Raw genomic sequence first — 8,359 nt, 5'->3', positions numbered from 1 at the left:
CTCATAATAAATGGGTCAGGGTATATTCACTCAAGAGGTATTTGCTTTTCCTTCTTCAGCTAGGTTTCTGTGATCACAGATTTCTTACCTGAATTGCACATCATCTCCCATTTATTTCAATACTTGGCTAGTGACAAATGAGCATAATAGGATTTATCAAAAGCAGCAATTAGCCACCTCAGTGTGTAAATCCCATTAATCACAATGTCAAGCTGGATAACCATTGGGTCAAATGATAACTTCCGACCTATAAACATCTTTATCCCTGGATAAATAAATAGCCCATTAATATTAATACCTGGGAAGCTTAATTATATATTAATGATGATTCCACCTATGTATTAAATCTTAAAAATGCATCAGAACTAAATCAAATAATCAGAAATTCACGTAATTATTTCTTGTTTGCAATAAAGCGAAAAAAATGTGGCGTCTTCAGAAATGCTTTTTTGTAGAAATATTGATTTGGTCTAGAAAAAGTATAAAATAATCCAGACAGTTTAAGTTTGAACATCTTTCAGTATGGATTAATTTATTTATTTATATACTCAAAATTATCACCTTTTACTGATCTAATGATGCTTCATGAAAGGCTATTCTCAAATATAATGGATTACTATGTCTTTAGTTTTTTCTCTGCATATGCTCCCTTTGGAGTATATATTTGATTGAAGTGTCAATATGGCAGACCCTCAAAGGAACAGTCAATAAAATAATTTTCTGAGGTCAATCTAATGACCAAAAATCCATTAAATGAAGTAGATGTCTGATAATAAAAGTCTGTGTTCCAGAAACCAGCTTTTCTCAGAAGGGAAAGAAGAGAACTAACTTCTAAGCATGAATGAATCAAAAAGGTATGTTTTTTTCCTGATTTTTACTGTATGATTTAAGTCCAGCCTTAACATTATTAGAATCATCAGAATGCCGAACTTCAAAATTGTAAACAAAGAGGAATGTTTATGGTTTATTCCTACCAGTAAAAGAGTTGTATCAAAAATAGATTACAAGTTTACCCTTATTCAGTCTTAGTTTACAGTCTCATATAGCATCATTTTATTTATCATGTTCTAATTTTGACTTCTTGCAGTACAAGGTTAAATAGGAAAAACAAACAAATAAACAAAAAAAAAAACTACCTCAGTAAAAATGTAGGCTGCTATATGTGTTACTTCAGTAATTGCTAGGTCAATATCAGATTGTTGGATAATGTATCTAGACATGGATAGTGATAGAAATTATGTGGCTGGTATAGAGAAAGTAAATGCCAAATATAGGAGAATACAAGGGGCAGTACTGGGTGTCCTGTATGAAAAGAGGATTAGAGTAATCTAATATAGTAAGCTATAAAAAACCTCAACTATTTCAAAGAACAATACGAGTAAAGAAGATTAAAAAGCAGATGTTAAACATTTTTTCATATAAATTATATTAATTAGCTGCGGTTCTGTGAGATTTTATACGTTTGGCCACATACTGGACACCCTGAAAGAATGGTGAACACTGGACTGGTGATAATATTATAGCAGTATGGATATATTTGCAGGTGTTTTGTAGTGAGATAGAGAATGGTTTTAGACTTGTCAGATGCACACACTGCCAATGTGTCTGGCTCTGGCTCTACACTCACTTCAAGATTATTGATCCATTTTTTAACATAGGGGTAAAAGTCTGCAATAGTTATTGCAAAGCTAAATCATGGTAAGAGATTTGTCTCATCTAAACACTCCCTAATCCATCAATTTCACCACCCACACAAAGCATGGAAGATTTGGTTCTTAGCTTCATTCATATCAATGAAGGGACATGAGGAAATATTTCTAAGTATACTTTAAGTATGACATTTAAAATGAAAGTGATTTAAAAATCAAAATATCAACTTATAAACTACAATGGTAGTAAAGGAAGAACTACCAAAACTACCTGCCTAACCTGAATGAAAATTCTTTTCTTTGGGTGTGCCCACTCTAAACATTTATTCTTGTATCCAAATTATTTGCCACTAATAAATCTGCACTGTTCTCTCTACTTCCCCTAGAAAGTTAATCTCACTCCATGCTCACCACTAATCTTATCCCTAACCTTAGTTTGAAGATAAATTTACTTTTTTTCTCCCATATTTTAAGTTTCAACTGACCCTTCTGGTTTATTCTGCTATTATTGCATACAATTTTTCATATAAATTATGAAGCAGAACTGCAGATGTGCAACATTTAAGAAAACACACTGATTAGTCCTCAGGGTTCAAAAATTCACTATTTCAAATATTTTTGAAAGAAATTACAAGCATTATGTATTTAAAGTATATCTATGGCAAAAATTTAGTAATTTTCTGTGTTTGGCAAGATCAAGGATTAAGTTTTTAGTGTTAAATATTTGTAAAAAAAGCTTTGAACATTTTAAGCTTCAGTCTAGTTGAATTAGCTATTTAAACTCTTGATAAACAGGATTTAGAGTTAACCCGTGAATTTCAAAATACTGGAAAAATCTCACTGGGAGCAAAATTATCCACCTGAAGTTCACTTTTACTTCAGGTACAGCATGATAAAAGGTAATCAAGAAAATAAAAATAACAGATTATTTAGACACTTTGATATTTTAAAACCAGATATTGATTCTTTCCTTTTAATCTTTATAGTCATCAACACAGCTGTCCTACTCATTGCTACACACTTTAAATCTCCTCAGAACTGAATCAATAATGACACTTATACACAAAGGCAATCAGACCATATCCTTGTTGTTATATACACCTGTAACAGGTAGATTGTTTTCAAGAAACTGCTAATCAAGCAATAAGTCCAGAAGGTATTCCGATCTGGTGAGCAGGTTCTATTTTCTAGGATATCCTAACTATATTCTCAATAAATTTAATTTTCTATAATTCCAGAGTATGAAGAAAATAAAAATCCTTTTTTAAAAATCAGAATCTTTATTTTTCACTTCAGAAAAAACGCCAGCAATAAATTACTTATTACATTGCTGGATCAGTTACAAAAAGAACAGGGGAGAAAGAAGCAAAGTGACCTTCAATTAAGAAAGAACTTCCCTGTTTCTTTGGTTCTAAAATTTCTCTTTGCTTAAATGATACTCAGTAATTCGCCTCCCGTATGTCTACGATTTAATTATAATCAAAGCTGTCAAGGAGGTATTTTAAATCACAGGGCTTTGCCAATGTTTTCTGGCACAAGCACAGAAATTTTCTGTGCTAATCTTTGCTTTAAATTTATTTATATTAATGGCCATCATTCTTCAGACTGCCTTCCTAAGAAGTACTAGGGGTTGTGATTGAAAGAGAAATAAACTATATATCACCTATAGCAGTGAGCAGCTGGTGTTTAAACTGTCTGAATACAAACTTAAGGCAAGCAATTCTGGCTTTATATGACATGGACCTTTATGGCTCAGACACTAAGAGCACCTAATTTGACCAAGTCAACTATAAAGATTGACATGAAGTGATAATCATAAGGCATTAGAAACAATAGCTTTTAAGTGGGAAAGCTCAAAAAAGCTAAGGAGATTCCAAAAAAATTGGAAAATTCAATGAAAAAACTATTTTCTCAAGCAGCGAAATTAAACAATAGAATGTAATCTGTCTTAATGTCTATATACTTTTAAAAATTTATTAATTAGAACAAAATAAAATTCAATCAAACCTGTAAATTATATATTGACTATTCAGAGAGTTCTATTTCTGATATACTTCACTGAGCTATCAATCTTAACCCAATATACTTGAAATTTCCTGTTCTACTGCCCCATCTGCATTCTTTCTCTCAAGCTTGTGAAGCCACACTCTACTATGCCTTAGACAAATGGACCCACCAATCATTCCCAACCAGGCAGAAGGAGGGGACCTCTGACATGGAGGGGATTGGAAATGAGTTTCTGCTTAGGGTGGCTGCTGAAACCCCCCCTGACCTACCCCACCTCCCCAGGTGTCCTTATAAACAGGTATGAGGGCCTGGAAGCTGAAAACCAGGGAAATAATGTGAATGGGTGTCCATCTGGGTTGAAGAGATCATCTATAGTAAAATAATTTATTCTGTGATTATGGCAATCTGTGCTACAAAAAAGGGGAAAAATTCTCTCATCACTGTTGTAATTTTTTTTATATTGGTGCAGATAATGTCTCTTGAGAGATCTTTCAAAGAAATTGGTAAAGTTGCATCAGATTATCCCTCCCTTTGTATTTAAATTGTAATGAAATAGCTTTGAACCTCTACAATGAGTAACATTGTAGACAGAAGAAAAGAAAAATCCAACTGGAGAAATGTAGAAAGACTGAAATGTACATTGCTTTCAGAGGTTTCATCTATATTCAGTTGCTGTAGAACTTTCTTTTCTTCTTTTGTCTTCCCAAAAGAAAAGTTGCATCGCATTCCCTCTTAAAATCCTAAAGATTTTGGTCCATTTTTTTGTTAATTGACCAGTCTCCTATATACCTATACTTTCTAGCACACAGTTACCATCTGCACAAAACATCTTGATAGAAGTGCAACTGGTGCATTGCTTTCTGCAAACCTAGTTCTTTTAAAACTGGGCAACTCATTAATCACCATGTAATTGCAGTCCTGCTGCTGTAAGATGTCCATGAGTGCAAAATAACAAAAACTTCTTGTAGGAGGCAGATGGTACCACCTAGTCTCACAACATAAAAGTAACTTGTAATCTTTTTGGGAAAAAAAAAAAGTTCAAATTCTAAGGAAAGCTAAAAAACAGTTGTAGAGCATTCATTCTATCTTATGTACTAAGTTCTCTTTATGTATTTAGAAATATGATTGACACTTGTAATTCTTTCATCAGAGGGAAAACTACAAGTGTATTATTGTTACACTTGAAGTAATACACCTATATATATTAATGCAAATACTATTTCTGCTGTTATGTGTTAGATAATTTAACTTCACATCTGAAGAGGTGAGGTAGGAGGAATATGTCTTCTCTATTTTGCAATTTGAGATGAGCCTCATGCACTGAAATTCTCTGGTCAACCATGAGATAATATATTCCTTGTAGATAAACGAGCAGAAAATTCCAAGGTGCCAGCAAAATTAGGTATGGCCTTTATACCAAAGGCACAAATAATTTTTAAAATAACTTTCCCACAAGAATGCAAAGTGTTTTGAGGATATATGCTGGGAACTTGACCATGATTCAGAGGAAGTTTGTGTCATATTCCCATTTATCTAATAACTTTAATAATTCATGTTTGACTAGTGACCAGGCCAGGTAAATAGGGATTCTGCAGTGAACATGGAAAGGACTATCCAGGAGGTGTTGAGCTGCTGCCTGAAGTGAATAAGTTGTTAACAGATAAATCTCATACAAGTAGCTAAACTTGAAACAAAGTTTTACCATGCATCCGTAAGGTTTTATTTCCTTGAGTGACATTTAATTAAACAAATTTATAGAAAATTAACACATACTTTACAGTTTCATAATCAACTTATTATTCCATGTTCTACTCATGTTTCTAAGTACTGAAAAAGCAGGTAAAACAAGTTAGTGCCTTGGACATTGTTTCTGATATTTCTAGGTTAGATATTTCACTTTTATTATACTCTTTTCTAGTAAGCACATAGGATCTGATGACTGACTCTTTTACAGTTCCTACAAAGAAGCAATACATGTTCCTCTGCCTGACCAGAACATCTAATCATCCTTGGCAATCAAAAGGTTTGTAAATGTCATTGCACCTTGTCACATCCCTCCAGATGACAGTGCAACAGCGATGATTTCACTCAAGCGCTAAATTCTCTTGTTTGACCTCCAAATGCAGCACACATGAAGAGTAAAAGAAACTGAAAGCTGGCATTTTCACACAGAAAAGCCTTAATCAAAGTTGTCAAATATGTTTGTGTTCTATACAGATAGGTTTTCCAATACATTTTAATTAAAATTGACATTTTTCTCTAATTTATATGATTCTTTAACCATTAATATTAAATTTATTAAAACCTTAATAGCATTTTAGGACCAAGGTTAATACTTTTCTGTGTCTTATTGCTAGTGAGCATTATAAACAGTAAGCTGTATTATATCTAGGGACAGATAGAACTGATTGTCATCCAGAGCACAAGATTTCCTTATCATAGAAAAAAATAGGCTTTATAATTTTAAATTTTTCTTAGTTTTTTATTTGTTGTTGTTGTTTGGTTGGTTGGTTTTGGTTTTTTGCCTGTGATAATTTTTTTAAAAATGCTTTTTCTACTTTATGTGACCACATTGTGTTATAAATGACAAAGGAAATTTTAAATATTTTTATTGAGTCACTGCCAGTATTCTACCATCTTTCTGCTTTTTCTCAGAAATTACAGATAAACAAGCAAACATATATACCATTTTACTTTCCCAGCAAAATAATATGAAATTTTGCTGTATTATTAATAGCAGAAATCAACATTTTTGTCTACCTTTGCTAAAATTCAGTAAAGTGTGGGTTTGAGGCCCAGAAGAAGCAAACCAGACATTTCAAGAGAAAAACAACACCAAAGCAAAAATTCAAAGTATATGTCTGGTGCTGAACTTTGCAGTGAGACTTGTGGTCAGATGTGTTTAACTGCAGGAGATTTCCACTGCAGAGCTCAATGTCCAGACACACTCTCTTACACAGGGAAAAATGGATATGGCCTGGGCAGGATCCTTGTTACTACTTACAACAAAGAAGGTGAGATCAATCATGCTTCATGAGTGTCTGTTTGTTATTTAGTTACAAAACCAATCTGAGATAATAATATCAAATATATATACATATACACGCACAGAGAAATATATATACATCTATATACACAAATATATATATATACATATACATTATATATGCACACACACACACACACACATATATACATAAACACACATAAATACATAAAGACACACTCATATATATATACATACATAAATACATATACAGGTACACTGTGTAGCTGGCAGTCTGTAATTTAAAGAAAACAACATAGGGATTTTTGTTGGATTTATAGGTAATAGTGGTGCATTTGCATAAAATGTATCAAAACATTGGGTTAGTGTTACATAAGAAATAAAAAACCAAACTAAATGTCATCATTGACTTGAAAGTATAAAGAAAGTCGGGGTTTTTTTTTGGTATGAATCTATTGTCTGGCTGTTTCTTGCTTGATTTCAAAATCTATCTGGACCTTCTACCTAAAAATTCAATAGAATCTGAAAGACAGAGAAAGGCAACAAGAATGGTCAAAATAATGGAATATATTTGGAGTGAGGAATGAGTCAATAAATTGAGATTCCATAACCTTGAAAAGACAAAACTGAGACTCTGTAACAGACTTTAAAATGAGCGGGACACAGAAGGTGAGCAGATATGATTGTTTACTTCTCATGATATAAAACCTATGCAATTTCACATGAAAATAACACTGTTGAGTTTAAAGAAATAAAAAGAAAGATAGATGAGAGACACTAGATAGTAGACAAAAAGAATTTACATAAATTCACAGAAGAAGAAAAAAAAGTGATATGTAAACAGCAAAATTATTATGTCTTTATTTTAAAAAGCTCATTTATGAATACAAATTTTGACAGTTTGAAAAAGAGCCGATTAGTAATCCTTTACAGGTGAAATGCAGGAAACAAATTCAACTATTGGTTCAAACTTGTTCTGTAGGATTCCTGAATACAAGACTTTTAATATGACCCCTTGAAAAGATCTGAAGAGGAAAAAAGTGCAGCACTGAAAGTCTAGTTATGTCTATTCTTAAAGCTTTTGCATATTTGGTGCCACATTCTCAAGAGTCAAGTGTAGAACTCTAAATCCTGTCACCTCAGGAGAGATAGTGCTCCTTAGAGGCACTGTTCTAAAAGCCAAATGAGATGCACATATTCAGTGTTTTTACCTATAAATAAGGAGATACATTTCTGTTTCCAAGGTTGAAAGCATGATCTAACCTACTAAATCACACTAGCTATTGCACTTTATTCCTGGAGGAATTGGGAACTTTTTCAGTTTTCTCTGCAAAGGCCATACATTATTTATGAGTCAGCCAAGTAGTTTTATCTTCAAAGAAAGACCAGAGATTCTCACTGACATCCCTTAGAGATGGTTTGTTTTTTCATTTGATTTTTTAATTGAACATTTTATTTTAAAACTTCATCATTAACTTAACAATGTCATTTCAAGCATATTGGTTGGAAGAATTCTGGTTTTCTTCAGCAGCTTTTCAGCAAGCAATAGAGTAGAACCTTGTCATGTAGAAAAGGTGGAGCCCATGTGATATTATTAGTAGAAAAGAATTTCAAAGGAACACATCTAAATTATAGAGCTTTTGACAGTTCAGAAGTGTGAGTTTTGGTGTTTCCATACCGGGATAATTAAGCCCTG

Source organism: Lonchura striata, chromosome 3 (assembly GCF_046129695.1).
Source record: "Lonchura striata isolate bLonStr1 chromosome 3, bLonStr1.mat, whole genome shotgun sequence".
Classification (NCBI taxonomy): domain Eukaryota; kingdom Metazoa; phylum Chordata; class Aves; order Passeriformes; family Estrildidae; genus Lonchura; species Lonchura striata.
This window is presented reverse-complemented; position numbering follows the sequence as displayed.